The sequence below is a fragment of the Mixophyes fleayi genome, chromosome 1, assembly GCF_038048845.1.
Source record: "Mixophyes fleayi isolate aMixFle1 chromosome 1, aMixFle1.hap1, whole genome shotgun sequence".
NCBI lineage: Eukaryota > Metazoa > Chordata > Amphibia > Anura > Limnodynastidae > Mixophyes > Mixophyes fleayi.
The window spans coordinates 66846831-66862252 of NC_134402.1; the positions used below are offsets into that span (position 1 = coordinate 66846831).

Consider the following 15422-nt stretch of genomic DNA (forward strand, 5'->3'; position numbering starts at 1 on the left):
CTATTTATATAGCGCCACTAATTTCGAAGCGCTGTACAGAGAACTCATCCATATCAGTCCCTGCCCCATTGGTGGCTACAGTCTAAATTTACTAAGATAGACCCACACACAGACCAAGAGAGACGAAGGTCAATTTAACAGAAGCCTTATTTGCTCTATTCCGTAATGCTGACCTTCTGAATTAAACTAGGGGACTCGTAAACATTTATGTGTGAGGGAGGGTGGAAAAATCATTTTGTCCAAACCTGGGGTAACAAGGACTGGCCAAGACTTGCAGCAGAGGCGGTCCCCAAGAAGGGGTGTACTCACTCTGACGCTAGGGCAGCTGGGAAGCCTCACACTGCCACTGCATCCCGGCTAGTGACAGGTAGCTGGGGCACGTGGCTGTAATTAAATTATTGCTGCCTCTTGATTGGACGAGGGGGACGTGCTCTTGGCTCCATTTCTCCTATCTCCGTGCTACCGATTATTGCTCATAAGCTTTTACTACATTGAGTTAAGTCCTGGGGACATCTGAGTACCTGTGAGTGCGTCCAACTGTACGGGAAAGGCGGCTGCTATAGATGAAGACCTCTCCTGCTGGATCTAAAGCTTATGACAGATACTAGGAAGCCGTAACATTGTAAAGGATTATATCCTGAGACTAGTGGTGTAATGGCAATTGGACTTTCCACTGTTTGGTTTTGCTATTAGTTGTTAGCTGACCCGCAGTGCTCTCTTCCCCACCATTTTTGTTTAAATAAAAACTGTGACCTTTTGTCAAATTTACATTTGTGTCCGTGTGGTTATTTATTTATACAACTACAGTAATAGTAAGTCTGAACATGAGAAGGAGGCTTGGGTGCAATGAAAGTTTATTATGTTTTTAATTGAATCAGAGAAAGTAAATGCAATGATGGCACAGTTACAATATCCTTCATTAAGACAGCTCACTGCAGACCTTGGCCAACATTGGTGAAAATTGGGACCGTTGTGAAGGGATAATTAGAAAATAGACTGGAAATTAATGTTAATGCTATAAATAGTAATATAGGAACAGAAACAGCTCAAAATGGCATTATTTTACCTATTTTTCCACACTTTTCAATTAAATCCAGATCCAAAACCAAAACCCTTCTCGTAAGTTCAACAAAACCGGTAGCAGAGCTGAAACACGAAGTTGGGTTAGAACAGACACCAGTTTTGAAACCAAAACACGAGGGTCAACGCATATGAATCAGCATGAGGTCAGAGCTCGTCATTGTGGCAAATCGAGAAACATATTAGTGTATCTTACAAGCCAGTAAAAAATAAAAACACATAAAACCTCAAGGCCTAATCCAACAATGGATAGAAAGCTTAGAAATATAAATAGATTCCAAGAAACGGACATAAACATTACAGGAAATAAATCTAGATAACATTAATAAAATATACTGCCAGAGTTATTTTGTTTTTCCCCAGTAATGTTGTATTACCTTGTTGATGTGCTTTTATATTTTAATTACTCAGTCAAAATGTATTTACAAACATGGTTAATTATATGGAAACCCTACAAGCAATAACCTGTAATAAATAGAACACTTGATTCGATCTTGTTTTGTTCTCTTTATGAATTAACTTGATTCATTACATTGACATTAACAGACTCTCAAATGTGTCCCCTTTCAACTTCAACAAAAATACTCTGCTCACGAAATTCCCACTTAACTTACTATTGCAGTTACCAGGACTAAATTAATAAATTGATGACAAGGGTTTACAAAATCAAGTAATTCAGCCCACATAACCACAAGAGTAATTTAAGGGGAAAGTTTGTGAGCAAATTATTTTGTACATGGTAAAAGGGTCACGCTGGAGGGTTTGCATTAAATCTTAGAACAATATCAGGCTTATAAAAATATTAACTCTGGTCTACAGACAAGACAAAACAATTAAAATGAAAATAAAACAAGGTTTTTGTGTACATAAAATGTAAACCTTGATCAATTTTTACTGTTAATGTTATTTGTATCTGTGGCACATGGTTGCCAAGGTTTGAGGATGACATATGCTGGCAGTTATGTATAAATGCTAAAATGTTGAGGAAATGAGGAATTCTAATTATATTTGTTGAGGAAATGTGAAGAAACATGCACTATTGTAGGTCTGCAAGAACATTGGAGACAAAATCTGCTATAAATTGGCAGCAGCTCAAAAAAAAAACCAGAGTACTAAAGAATAAATGCTGAGATAACAATAAACTATACAAATTCAAGGGAATATAAAGAACACAAATACATATAATATAATCTGTGAAGTTGTGGGCATCAATCTTATATACCTGCAATTCTTTTGGGAGTTAAAATAAGCCTGTACATGTTTAGGGGGGAATACCAGTTCCAGGAAATACCAATTAGATCAAAAACTTGATAATATCAGCCTTCTGTTTCTTTATATGTGCAGCCATTAATAATGCAATGGTAGGTTTTCATGTGGCCTTTATGTGAGACCTTTATGTATATATTCATATACAGTGCAACAATTGTTTAGCACAAGCAGCAGTACCTTGTCTAAGAACTTTCAGGAAAGTGGATCAATATATTTATAATTGGGAATATGTTACCCACAGTGTGACCCATTCTGGAATATAAAATTGGGTGGGCCTTATGAAGTGTACAGTAGCAATGCATTTATATAACAATCACATACCTAAATCATTTTAAGACTAATATGTAAGTATGGTGACTGTTGGTGGGCTACCTTGGGCTGGGTCACTGGGCCACCTACTTTAATTTTCCTTTAAAATGTTCCTAATAGGTTGCTGAGACCAGTGCCATAACTCGACATTTTAGTGCCCTGGGCGAGACAGGGCACCGGCGCCCTTCTTCTAAGTGGGAGTCACATTTGCAGAATGGGTGTGGCCAACCTAATGTGGGGGTGTGGCTAGCACAAAGACTTCTGTTACACATATTTGCAAACGCATGATATATATATCACACTTTGGAGTGTGGGAGGAAACCAGAGCACCCAGAGGAAACCCGCACCAATCCTCACCTTGTAAGAGCATTTTTGTTTGTTCTGTAATAAATAAAAATGCACGATCTTTTGTAGATTTCTCTATTTTATTTCTGTCACTTGCCATTTACATATTGTCTTAAATCTGCTGGTGTGGCAGTGGCTGGAGGCTGTTGGAATTCTGCATGAGGTGCAGCCACTGCCTAGAATAAGGATCCATTTAATCAGTGCTGACCATGCTCTTACGTATTGTGAGACATACTGTTCTGACTGTATGTAATACATCACCATTACTGCAGTAAAACTATCACCAATAATATAACCGCTAGTATACTAAAGAGTGAAGCCAGTAATGGGTATAAAGAAATAAATACATAAACACTGCTCTAAGCGACATTGTAGCGCAGAAAAATTGAACAATTGTTTATGCAGGATAATTGTATAAAATACAGCCATATAAAACTCCACAGCTTTGCTTAGCTTAAATAGATTGTAAGCTTTTATGAGCAATTTTCTTGACATTTTGTACCATAGTGTATGTGATGCAGGCACCGCTGTGCAATTGCGCCTGTGTCAGAGAGATTCTTCACCCCTTCAGTTCCGCAGTGGAACGCATATGCGTTCCACTGACAGGAAGTTCGGCATTTGAAACGCACATGCGTTCCACTGTGGAACTGAAGGGGTGAAGGTACAGAGACAGGTAGCGGGCGGCTGCTGCGCCCACTTGGCCTTGCGCCCTGGGCGACGGCACCGCCCGCACTTGCCTCGTTACGACTCTGGCTGAGACTAGCCTTGCCCTTCCCCCTTCCCGGGCTAAAATTTGCCATCCCTCTCCTGCCCAAATTGATTTGGTATTAATAATAGACTATGTCACTTTGAGGTAGATAATCTTCCACAGTGATTCTTCAAGAACTAATAATAGTTACAAGTCAAAATGTATATTTACTAAACTGCGGGTTTGAAAGAGCGGAGATGTTGCCTATAGCAACCAATCAGATTCTATCTGTCATTTATTTAGTGCATTCTACAAAACGACAGCTAGAATCTGATTGGTTGCTATAGGCAACATCTCCACTTTTTCAAACCTGCAGTAAATCTAGCCCTTAGTTTTGATTTAACAACAGTATATAGCACATTATTTGCAGTACATAAAAACTATGCAGGCAGAGCGGGATGAAATAGTTATGGGTAGAAAAGGGGTCTAAGCAGGAGGCTAGTGGTCAAAGCAGATAGGTAATGAAACAGCTGAAATTACTAGACACCAAATAGCATGCAATATAAATACATTACATGCATTTGAGCCATTAATCTAATAGTAGTATTAGATTGTAGTGCAATGTATTATAACTACTGTAACATTACTTCAAATCATACTTATAACAATCCCAATCAATAGCAAGATGACTGGCAAGTCTAGAGGAACTAGCAGCTAATGGGACAGGGCAGACATCACTTTTATATTGTTTTATTGGCATTGATCAGCAAGCAATTGCTTTTACATTTGTCACTAAAGGGAAATTGATTTGTTTATAAGACATCTTGGCAAACAATCCCTCAGAATTTATGGGATTGCTTTGGCCAATAACCTATAATTGGCCAAAGCAAACACTATTTCCTTAATAATTCGCCTGCAACCTTTAATTCTACACTCATTTAAAGTTGACCACAGTTGTCAAACCTCCATTGTTTTTAGGTGACAGAGTTTAAAAATGTATCCCTTTTTTATTTTTTTTATTGACCAAGCGCACAATACCACTTGACATGTTCTGCAGAGTGTATGCAGTGTCAGGTCTTGCATTAAGATCCAATAATAGACACTAATGAAAATCAATTAGTAAAAAAGTTTTGAGCTATGATCGTGGTTAGTGACCGTTTCATGTTGGTTATTGTCCACAAATGAGTGCCCTGCACCTAGCATGTACAGCAGCAAACTATCCCTCTAACTTGTATTCAAGTGTTGGACAGTACTACAGCTCTTAAAATGAACTAATAGCTCAGTATCTGAAAGAACAAATACTGACAAGCATGTCATAAGAGCCACTGACATATGTATTGCATTATGAAATATTGCTTATACTGGTGTTTATTGAAATAATTTCTGCCTTTGATATCCATGTGTTTCCACATTTCAACTGTGCTGTTTTCCATGTCTCTAGCTAGACTGGGTGACTGGCAGTGAAAAGCAGATAAATAAGTTTTATTATAAATCTAGGACATGCTTGAAAAGCAGATGTGACTCTTAATGTTCTTCTTACTTGAAAAATTCTTTATAATTATACTTGAACTAGTGTGATTGCTTTAGTTTAGATATTGGTATTTACATAGTAAACTCATACCTGCTAATATGATCTGGGACACCATTCTCTGCTCCCATATTTAACTTTAACTTTTAACAGAATTAATTGGGACTGAAGGGAATAATTGCTTATAATGTGTGGAGGGGGGGGTTACATGAAGTATTAATTTAGTCAAGGTTAATTCAATGGGGGAATTATGAATAGAATATGCCCTTTATAAGCAATATGCAAACAAAACTCGTATCCGTTCTCTCATCATTTTCTGCCTCGACTACTGCACATATCTGGCATTCTATCCCTGCTGCATTCCTTCCTGGATGTCATGGCAAGACTGGTCTTCCTCTTTGATGCCCCATATCCATTGCATCACTCTGCAAATACCAACACTGACACCCCATATCCTCCAGAATGTAATTCAAATTACTTATCCTCACCTACAAAGTCCTCAACAATAACACCCCTTCATACATCTCAAACCTCATCTCAAAATATTCTTATGGGACAGATCGGGGGGAGGGGGTGGATTGGGACAATTGCTTCCCCCCCCTCCCAGCACACTGCCGACTACAGTGCGATGGCACAGTCAATGCCTCGCTCCCTGCTACCTCCTAACTCCTCCTCACTGACTGATGGTTACAACGTCATCATCGCGTCCCAACACTGTCAGTGAGGAGGTGCGCTGAGAGGAGCAGCTGACAGAAAAGCAGAAGACAAAAGAAAAGAAGACAATAGGAAGGTAAGTAGAATAGAATGATGTGATAAGGGGCAAAGTGTAATGAGGGGGACAGTGTGATGAGGGGGACAGTGTGATGAGAGGGGTAGTGTGACAAGGTGGACTGTGTGATGAAGGGGACAGTGTGACGAGATGGACAGTGTGATGAGGGGCACAGTGTAATAAGAGGACACAGTGTGATGAGGGGCACAGTGTAATAAGAGGACACAGTGTGATGAGGGGCACAGTGTAATAAGAGGGCACAGTGTGATGAGGGGGACAGTATGATGAGAGGGGTAGTGTGACAAGGGGGACTGTGTGACGAGGGGGACAATGTGACGAGGGGTGCAGTATGACGAAGGGAACAGTGTGACGAGATGGACAGTGTGATGAGGGGCATAGTGTAATAAGAGGGCACAGTGTGATGAGGGGGACAGTATGATGAGAGGGGTAGTGTGACAAGGAGGACTGTGTGATGAGGGACAATGTGACGAGGGGGGCAGTATGACAAAGGGGACAGTGTGACGAGATGGACAGTGTGATGAGATGGACAGTGTGATGAGGGGCACAGTGTAAAAAGAGGGCACAGTGTGATGAGGGGGACAGTATGATGAGAGGGGTAGTGTGACAAGGGGGACTGTGTGACGAGGGGTACAATGTGATGAGGGGGGCAGTATGATGAAGGGAACAGTGTGACGAGATGGACAGTGTGATGAGGGGCACAGTGTAATAAGAGGACACAGTGTGATGAGGGGCACAGTGTAATAAGAGGGCATAGCGTGATGAGGGGGACAGTATGATGAGAGGGGTAGTGTGACAAGGGGGACTGTGTGACGAGGGGTACAATGTGACGAGGGGGGCAGTATGACGAAGGGAACAGTGTGACGAGATGGACAGTGTGATGAGGGGCACAGTGTAATAAGAGGGCACAGTGTGATGAAGGTAAACAGTGTGATGAATAGGCAGCAGTGTGATGAATAGGCAGCAGTGTGATGAATAGGCAGCAGTGTGATAAATGGGCAGCAGTGTGATGAAAGGGGAAGTGTGATGATGAGGCAGACATATCTATTATTTGTTGCTCTTATTGCTGTGATTTTATAGCTGTATAGTGTTTTACATTAAATAAAGCAAAGAACAAACCTGACCGACTTGTATCCTAAAATACATTAATTTGTGAGACACAGAGTGTAGAAGGGCACAGGGCCTACAGGAGTTGGACTGGAGGAATTCCCTACCACGCACCATCATACTATCCCACACAGCTTTCAAATCTTTAAACGCTCTCTGAACATCCATCACTTTTTTAGAGTTTACTCTACTCCCACCTATGCTACCTACACTGGTACACCCTCAAAACTGTGCCAATCTCTGGTTTGAGCCACAATCGCTTCTCTTGTATTTATTTTGTCCACCTTGTATATCCCTGTTTTCCCCACTGTCTAAAAATGAGAATAATCTTCACAAAAGGTGTGAATGTTTATGTGATCAATTATTGCCTGTTTTTATCTGTAATTAATGAGTCAAAAACTGTGTTTATGTCACATGACAGAGTATTCTGTGTCAGTCTGTGGTACGAATCCCAAAATAATGTGTTTTGATTTCATGTAAGAAAATAAATTGTGCAAAAATGCTTTTTATAGCCACTACACATTCCAGCACAACGTTAGCAATGTTCTGTGTAGTTATGAATATTCATGAGTATTAATAAGAGTGGGAACAGCCCATATACTGGCAATGCTTACATTGGCTCTGAATTGCAACATGAATCAGTGTCACAGGAACCAAAATCTCATTTAGATCATGCCTAAGGAATGTATCACACTGTGAGGGAAGGGCACAGTTTTATAGCTGATTTTCCCAGTAAAGGTTTGAGTGTTAATTTTATAATTCAATTAGGCTGTTCTATCATACTCTCGCAAAATAGTAGGCATCCTCCTGGGGTCCAGTGGAGGCTGGGCTTAATGAAGTAATTTGCATCATTGGGCCCCACCCCCAAGCTATGCGATGCTGTGAATAGCACCATTTTATAGCAGGGGGAGGGGTCACAGTAACGTAATCTCCCGGAGGGGAGGTTATAAAAGTAGACAAATATGGTTTTAGTAATGTTTGATGTTTCAAAACTGCATGAAGATATAATTTAGGTAGGAGTAGCAGAAATATGTAATGTCCTACCAGAAAAACTGGTATGAGAAAACTAAATAGATAGGGGCATATTCAATTAGGTCCTGACACTGCAGCTGTGTGCCGGAATGGCCCGCAAAGGTAATATGTGATACCGCAACATAGGGTTGCTAACGGAAATCTGCAATGTTGTGGTACCTTATTGACATACTTACATGCGCAGCCGCAATGCCCAGACCTAATTGCATATGCACAATAGTGTTAAAATAGTTTGCATGACTTATTATGCAAGTTCATTGGATTGTACTTTGCTGAAATGTTAATATGGGTTAGAATAAGATTGCTGTTTTAAAGCCAGGAAGGATATTTTAGGTTATTTAAGCCAAATGGACACAGAGGAAGTGGGGTTTTTACCTCCTGGATCAAGAGTAAGCACAGTGGGAGCAGTTGGAAAATAGTTAAACTTGAAGTACTTTTTAGCAACCTTATAACTGTTAATCTTTTTCAATTAAGTTTATCCAGTTTTTCTTTGAATATTCTTTATGTTTCATGATGAAGCTTTTGTTTGGAAATGCACTAAGCAACTATTGGACCATTCACAAACAGGTGTTTCTATTTTTGTATTGTTGAAACAGGTCAATCAATTAATTATGAGGCCTCTGAAGTCTACTAATTGCACCATATCAAAACGTTACACACCTTAGGTTATCAATTATTGTCTCTTTTATATTTGTAATTCATTAAGGAAAAGCTGTTTTTAAATCATTGTGGAGTATTTTGTGTTAAGAATTCCAATATAAATGCATTTTAATTCCATTAAGTGAGAAAATAATATGTGAAAATGTAAAAAGGATGAATACTCTTTATAGCCAGTGCAGGTTAGCGTAACATTAGCCATGTTCTCAGCAGGTATGTACATACATGAGCATTGGTATGAACACCCCAAGTAGAGGCAGGTGCATGCTCACTGTGCTCCTGAGAGGCCTCCTGTTGAAGCACTGACAATGTACATGAGTGTTTCCACATTCTCAAATTTATTCGGTAATCTAGGCAATGAGACATTGATTAATCTTGATAACTTGCGTTTTGCCATAAGTGATTCTGGTATTTCAGGTTCCGCTGGTCTTAGCTTCAAACAGATTTCCTGTCCAGGCCAATTGTGTAGATGTAATAGATTGATAAATAGTGGCAACTACCAACACTAGGGAAACATTTTCTGATTAATTCAGCATAGAACTGCACGCAACTAACATATTCAATTGGAGGTTGATAATAGCATCTATCAAAAGGAAATGCATAGAACAGCTCTGTTTACATACAGTTTTACATTTAATTAGATATAACAGTTTATATTCCGTGTCTGGAGAACCAGTGTCGGCCTATCTGCTTTTAATATGCTCACCTTCATTTAATAATTGGACTAAACGGGAAACCTAGGGCTCTCTATGACTTTATTACCAGCATGCCACAACTACAGAGGAAATAAAGCCATTGTATAATTATAATTCCTATATTAATATTATAATCACTCCTTTACACAATTTAACCCTTATTATGCCCTTTTTGTATTAGTCCTATTCCAAATTAGTTTTCAGAATTGTATCTACTGTTCTGGTCAGATCTATGATAGACTTACCCAATAAAATATAATAATTTATCTTCTTGCTGGTTGACACCTTGAGTTCCAATGGCTTACAGAACGTTTGTCTGAGTTTCAGAAAACTCTTCATTATATGGGGCAGATTCCATTGACCGCAACACTCTCAAGAGTGACACGGTCTGCGCACTATTAACGTTAATACAGTAATTTTAACTGAGCCGCGGGCAAAGATCAGAATTGAAATTACCATACTAATAATGCGCACTATTACCGTATAGATGGTAATAGTGCTCAGGCTGCGTTATTCTGAAGAGTAACGCTGTCAATAAACTCTGCCCCTATGTGTCAATATAACAGACCTGAAATGACTTCACTTATTCCTATACCTGTGGATATCCACTGGCATCCAAACACAAATGCAATACATGAAAACGTCCATTCTATTCTATGTGCAGTGGTAGATTGGGGGGGGGGTGATAGGGGCAATCCTTCCCTAGCAGCATAAACTAAATCACCCCTAGAAATAAAGTCAATATCCGCCTCTGTTTATGTGTCCATACCCGCTTGCTTTCATATTTGGTTTAAAACTTGCGTCTGCATGCTTTTACATTGTGACACATTTTTTTGGATGGTGCTTGCTCCATTTTAGTTCATTCAAATCATTGCAGCAAACTTAAAAAATCCACTGATCTCTATTTCAAAAGTATGACATTTCCCTTTAATCAAAAACTACAAGAATGCCAAAAAGCAGCTTTGGGGAAGAGAGACGATCACCAGGTGAGGAGAGAGAGATTTGCTGCTTAGCAGAGGGCATATAACATCCCATGAATTAACAGACAGGAAAATTCCCATGGGATTATGGTGGTGTAATAAAGGGGTACATGAGGGTATTGAGATGTGTTTTATTTAATTACACTTTATACAAATGTGTGTGTTTATTTAGGGTTTCTTTTATACTAATGTGGAGATGGTGCCCGAGAAGCGGGCGAAGGTACCCGCCATCGCTATGCCCCTGGAGGGGCTGAAGATGTGCCTGGTGCCCGGGAAGGGGATGAAGAGTCCCCTGGTAGCTGAGCCCTGCAAGTGGGTGAAGAAAGAAGAGGAGAAGAACTTACCCGTCCATCGATCCAGCGGCGGTGAGTATGACTTTCTTCCTGCAGGTCCCGTGCGCGGGGGAAGGATGAGCCAATCAGGGCTCATCTTTCCCCGCTGGCCAATCAGCGGCCGGATGCGCGAGCCAATCGCGGCTCGCGCCCGGCCATTCAAAAGATTGGCGCCGACGCGAGCCAATCAGCGCTCGCGCCGGCTGATGACGTCATGCCGGCGACTATATAAGTCGCCGGGTGGCGCCATTTTGCCAGAAGTCCGTCGGCGGAGAAGAGGAAGGACGTCTCTTCACGGCGTCCAGGACCAGGACCAGCGGCAGCGGTGGCAGGGGGCCCTTGTAAGGGCCATGAGCTACCCTGCCGCCAGAAGACTACAATCAAGCGGTGATCGCCGGCGGGGAGCCCTTGTCAGGGCTGAGAGCGCCCCCGCCCCAGCAGCAACGGGAGATCCAGCGCCGAATCGGAGAAGAGGCGCCGCCGGCTGGAGGGTCTGGAAGACCCGGAGAAAGAAGCAGAAGACGGCGTGGCAAGCTGAGATTCCTGCGCAGAGCAGGTAAGTGACTCAGCCTTAATTCGGGCACTAGGCCCGGGGCCACGGTCGGGCACAAGGCCCGTTGGCACTAACTTAGGGGCACAAGGCCCAGGGACCTGGGCACTAGGCCCCAATAAAGTTAGTGGGCCAGTAGGCCTTATTACTATGACAAAGGGGACAAGCCCCTGTTAGTTAGACAGGGGGCGCAGAGCCCAGGTACAAGGGCACAAGGCCCTTAGGTAGTTAGTGGCCTAGAGGCCATAGAAAGGCCAGAGGGCCTGGTTAGGGGCTGGTAGCCCGTAGGCTATTAAGGGCACAAGGCCCTAGTGAGTGGGCTCAGAGCCCTGAGTTAGAGAGGGGGCTGAGGCCCATGAAACAGAGCAGAAGGCTCTGTGTGTAGCTGGGCAGAGACCCATGGTGTGTAGGGCATAAGGCCCTGGTGGTGTGTGGTAGAGGCGTGGGAGCCTCGTGAGTGTAGGCGCGGTCCTGTGTGAGGTGAGCACACGTAGTTAGGAGGTACAGTAGAGCGGAGGCTCCTGTGGTGCTGTAGCAACCTGCTGGTTGGCTAACAGCGGTGTGCTCTGGTAAGTAGCTTACAAAGTACTGTATATTGTATTCTGTCTGTGAGGCGGGTATTGTTGAATTACAGTATTTTGGGTGTGCTATGTAACTGTGTCCAGGGGCAAGACTTCAGGCCCCCATTAAAGGTAGGCTCTTGTTCCTGTGGTTTCCTGTGCTAACCCGTGCTGTGGGGACAAGTGTAGTTACCAGCATACACATAGTCAGGGGAGAACATACGTAATTTCCCTGTCCCTTAGGTCCCCGGGGTCACACTGGTACCCAGAGGGGGTGGCTGAGTGAGTCGGTGGCAGTGCAGCACACCTTGAGGCAGTTCCAGGGGCGGCCGTGGTTCTGATCAAGGGTCCTCAAGGCCGGTTCCGTGCAGGTGGACCTGTGGTTCTGGACGTAGGGACACGTGTGAGATACCCGAGTACAGGCAGTCGGGCGGTTCAGTTCGATCGGCTGTTCCGTGCGGCAGTCGGCCCGCGGGTTAGTGTGCTGTTCTACTGAGCCTCAGCCGGGCTTTAAGAACCGGTCCTTAGGGTCCGTGGGTGACCCCATAGCAAGAAGGCAGCTTCTTGGTACGACCTGGGTGAGGGGGTTAGGAACCGCCCTCCGGTTTAGGCTGTGAACACCGGCTGGTGTTCCCCGTAGCGTGTAAGTGAGCAGTTCCGTTAGTGCACCACACCTAGTTAGTCATAGTGGTTTGACTTAGTTGCGTTGCCGACCATTAGAACGTTGTTAGGGTCGGGTCGCTGTTGTAGTCAGTCCAGTTTTGTGGGTGCCATCTTAGTCTCACGGAGAGCGTAGAGGGAGGCTGTGTGTTCTTGTCATCCGCAGGAGTCGGGAAGGTGCAGGAGAACCGGATCGGAAGTGGGAGTGTCCCGGTGAGTATCACGCTCGATTCCTCCTTTCGGTTAGGCCCTCACCGGCAGGTGTGTGAGGTACTTGAGGCGGGATTAGTCCTCGGACTAGTCTTGGCCTTCAGTGCTTGTAGTCCCCCGCGTCTTGGCAAGAACAAAGTGAGGAGGCGGCAAGGAGCTTGGACTGACTGTGCCCTTGTTCTTTGCCGTAGTCTCGGACAGCCCTTACCTGGTAGGCACGGCCGTAATCTCTGTCTCTTCCGTAGAGGGACGTGATTGGAGGTGGCGGGTTGCGGCTGCGGATCTGCTGGGATTGGATCGCAGCTGGGATATTGGAGGCGGACTGGAGGTGACCATCGTTTACAAGGTAAGTTCTTTTGTGTTGCGTCTGTCCCTGTCTTTCCCCGCAGGGGGCGTTACACTAATATAACGGGCAATTGTTGTTTTGGACTCCTTTCCCATTATACTGGGACCACTGAGGTGGCAAGGCTGACACTCCATAGGCAAACCGAGGAGGGGGGGGGGGGGGTTCCTAGTGCCTGGAAACCTCCCTCCAAGCTTGGGGCACTGTATAATTGAGGTTGCTGGACCCTGCCCCCACTTCACACGGCTCTGCTCGTAAAGAGAGAGCTGCATGCACCTAACAGTAGTGCACGCAGCATTGCCCATGTATATTATGGGGATAGGGATAGTTGGAGAGCAGCCAAGCACTTTCTAAAATTATAGCCCCGCCCCCATGCATGCTAGTCATGCCCACTGCCTGCGTGGTGTGGAAACCCCCCTCTGCAAATCCTGCATTTGCCCCTGCACTCAATATGGGGCTTCAAGTTACATACACCGACTCCGTGCATGCTCAGTAAAGAAGAGAGGGGGGTTTAGAAGGCTGAACAGGTATCTCTGGGTCCTCCCATAAATACTGCCAGTAACTGACTTTACAGTCTTTCTACAGCTCTCCATAAGAGCCTGCTACTTTATTATTCAGATTCACAATTCAACATATACTGATTTACAATTCCCAACTTCATAATTGTAGAGAAGCGTAGACCTGTGGAATAAAACTCATCTTTAATATGTTTGAAATGGTTGTTAGCACAAAAAGCACTTTGTCAATTCATTGTATCTCCCCTATTGATCACCACAAAAACAGTATTCAGACTATTAGTTCTATACAGAGGCCGGAGAGAGCACATGGAAGTGAGATTTTTTAATATAGTATTAGTAACAGAAGCACTGCAGTCACAGCCAAGGCTGAATGTTTAAAATACTAAGCACAATCTCTTTACATAGGTAGAAATAATCAGTTTATGTAACAAACATCGTGCCTGACCTGTAATATCTCTGAAGAGAGCAGTGAACAAGAAGATCTATTTTCTCCGATGGCCATGATGAAAACAAAGGCAGACTCCTATTTGAAATTAAACAAAACATTGATTGAAAAATTGTACAAAGTAAAAACAAAGTTTCACAATTAAAAATAAATTTCTTAAGGATGCTTCACATGGCCAATCCCTGTCGGCAAGTAACGGGATTAGTTCCCTATTTGGCCACACACTTTTTTTAGGCCATTTTTTTTATACAAATTGATTTGAATGGAACTCTAAAAACAAACCTTGGTGTACTTAAATGGAATGTTTATGTCCAAAACATTCTTGCTTGCAGCAGCAATGCAGCTGACTGGAGCATAAAAAGGGCTCAAGGTAGCACAAGGTAGCACAAGGTAACACAAGGTAGCAGTGTTTCCCCAGCAGAGTTCTAGGTGATCCCAGCGAAGCATGAGAGAGGCATGCTTGCCAATCAGCAAAAAAACTTACTTAAACTACAAAAGAAGTGATAAATCAGTAATAAAAAAGTAACTGTCAGTAAAAACAGACTCCAGGCTCTTATTGAAAAAACACACACAAAAGTATCACACAAATGTCTATGAGATTGTATAGGTTTGTGAACTCCTCACTTACAATCACTAAGCCTATTTTTGTTGTTGTTGCTGCTTGCTGTTGCTGTTCTGGACAAATTTGTATATAACATAATATCTGTCAGTAAAAATGCTAGTCATCACTAAATGTAACAAAAATTGTCAGTAAACAAAATCCTCAGGATCCAGAGGCCAGGAAATGAATCCAGCAGAAACAGTTCAACTGAATCTACTTGACCAATTGTTGTACCTGGCACAGAACCCTTAATACAATCCACCCTGATTCTAAGGAAAAGCTCCCAGGGCAAAGAATGTTCTTCCAATTGCCCAAAAGGGAGTGTTTTGTGGCAGCTAGCTCTTATAGGAAAGGACCTGGGGTCAGGGCAGGACCACCTAATGTGACAAAGGAACCAAATGTCTGGTAGGTCTAACAGCATGAAAGGGAATAAGAGGATAGAAGGACGAGCCCAGCCCACCAGTGTCAGATACCATCTGTAGATATAGACGTCCACTCTGCTGCTTCCCAGATCTTACCCTTCTCCTGTTAGATCAAAGCCCAGATTCTCATCCCAACTGTATAGTTGATGCAACTCTAGGTAACATATCTCAAAATTTCAGAGAAAAGAGTTAAATGAACCCTGTAAAAATATTATCAAGGATAGGCGATTGCAGGGAGAGGGTGAGGGAATGCTAATTGTTTCAACAACATTTGTATTTAGTTTCCCTTTAATAAGTGTTTAGC

The 15422-nt window shown here is 42.9% G+C and overlaps 1 protein-coding gene across 1 annotated transcript in view; it reads right to left on the reverse strand.

The window, feature by feature from the left end:
• Window positions 1-14169, reverse strand: part of LOC142104592 (uncharacterized) — a 92996-nt gene extending 78827 nt beyond the window's left edge. Inside the window, exon 1 of the mRNA XM_075189365.1 lies at window positions 14096-14169. The gene's annotated coding sequence lies outside the window, so the exon portion shown is untranslated. The remainder of the gene's footprint in view (window positions 1-14095) is intronic.
• Between the last annotated feature and the right edge of the window lie 1253 nt (window positions 14170-15422).